The following is a 1,801-nucleotide window of genomic DNA, read 5'->3' as shown; positions in this document are numbered from 1 at the left end:
ATCTCTTCCAGTCCTGTCCATGTTGCTACAAAAGTTGGGTATTCATCCTTTCTGATGGAGGCATAATACTCCATAGTGTATATGGACCACATCTTCCTTATCCATTCAAGGGCATCTTGGTTCTTTCCACAGTTTGGCGACTGTGGCCATTGCTGCTATAAACGTTGGGGTACAGAGGAAGGGTAACTTCAGATAGGTATTCATACTTAAAACTTCACAAATACAGAAAGTGTCACTTCTCCTACTGCATTAGTTTTATTTTTTGCAATAAGACATTAACTTCACTTTCTTTAGTTGTATAAATCTCTCTCTTGTTTTTGTGATTAAGATCTCATTTAGAGGACAAACTGTCTTTTTCATTCTTCTATATAACATATTTGCTGCCATCCTCTGAATCGAATGGATTAAGAAGGTGCTAAAAGTGATGACGATGTAAAAAAAAATCTTTGAGTGTAATCTGTATTTTCTTCTGTTTCTGCACACAGATGGTGGAGTACCAGTGGTCTTGTTAGACATGGCTGCCTTAAACCACACTGGTGTTAGCCACACGGTCTTCCGCTTACTGGGCGTCCCCGGGCTAGAGAACCAGCACATGTGGATTTCCATCCCCTTCCTCATTTCCTATGTTGTCGCCCTGCTTGGGAACAGCCTGCTCATCGGCATTATCCTCACAAGGCGCAGCCTCCAGGAACCCATGTACCTCTTCCTCTGCATGCTGGCCGGAGCAGACCTTGTCCTCCCCTCGTGCACCGTACCTCAGGCATTGGCCATCTTCTGGTTCCATGCTGGGGAGATCTCTCTGGATCGCTGTATCACTCAGGTATTCTTTCTCTCTTCCACTTTTGTTTCTGAGTCAGGGATCTTGGTGGTGATGGCATTTGACTGCTACATTGCCATATGCTACCCTCTGAGATACACCACTATTCTTACACCTCTGATTGGGAAAATTGGTGTGACCCTCTGTCTGAGAAGTTACTGTATTGTTTTCCCCATAATATTTCTTCTGAAAAGATTGACCTTCTGCAAAAGTAACATCCTCCCAAACACAACTTGTAAGCACATTGTCTGGCCCATGTTTCCTGTAATGACATTTGAGTGAACATCTGGTATGGGATTTTTGTCCTAGTGTCAACAGTGGTCTTAGATATTGTGCTAATTTTTATTTCATATGTGCTGATTCTCCGTGCTATTTTCTGCATCCCATCCCGAGCTGCACGCCACAAAGCTCTCAATACTTGTGGTTCCCATGTCTGTGTCATCGTCCTCTTTTATGCACCTGGCATCTTCTCTGTCCTCACTCAGTGATTTGGACATCACATCTCACCCCATGTCCATGTCCTCCTGGCCAATGCCTATAATCTGGCTCCACCTATGATGAATCCCATCATTTACAGAATCAAGACCAAACAGATCCGGGACCAGGTGGCTCATGTATTGTTTACAATGCAGAAATGAATGTGATGATGGAAACTAATGTTGCACCATTCTCAGTAATTCTCTCCATGCACCAGTTGAACTTTAGCATCAGGATGTGGAAATGTACAGCTGAGAAACTAAAGGACCCCAGGTATTGGTGGCACCAGAATAATGGCATTAGAACAATTTTGGTTCATGTTTCTTCTGAAACCTCTAATCAGTCATTAGATGTCAGAGACTTTTGGTGCTTAGATTTTATTGATAGAGTGGAGAACTAGATCAGTTTACCTCTTTGTCACTTATACCTCTATAACCATACACTGACCAATATAAACCATAGACAGTAGCTCTTCCTGGATCTTTGCTGAAATATCCCTTTCTGATA

The 1,801-nt window shown here is 42.7% G+C and overlaps 1 pseudogene; it reads left to right on the top strand.

The window, feature by feature from the left end:
• The first annotated feature begins 514 nt into the window (after window positions 1–514).
• On the top strand, window positions 515–1,455 carry LOC111159246 (annotated as a pseudogene).
• Window positions 1,456–1,801: the final 346 nt, after the last annotated feature.

This window comes from Enhydra lutris, unplaced genomic scaffold (genome assembly GCF_002288905.1).
Source record: "Enhydra lutris kenyoni isolate GAN:26980312 unplaced genomic scaffold, ASM228890v2 scaffoldscaffold68, whole genome shotgun sequence".
Taxonomy (NCBI): Eukaryota; Metazoa; Chordata; class Mammalia; order Carnivora; family Mustelidae; genus Enhydra; species Enhydra lutris.
The sequence above is the reverse complement of the archived record's forward strand: the minus strand, read 5'-3'. Positions and strand labels throughout refer to the sequence as shown.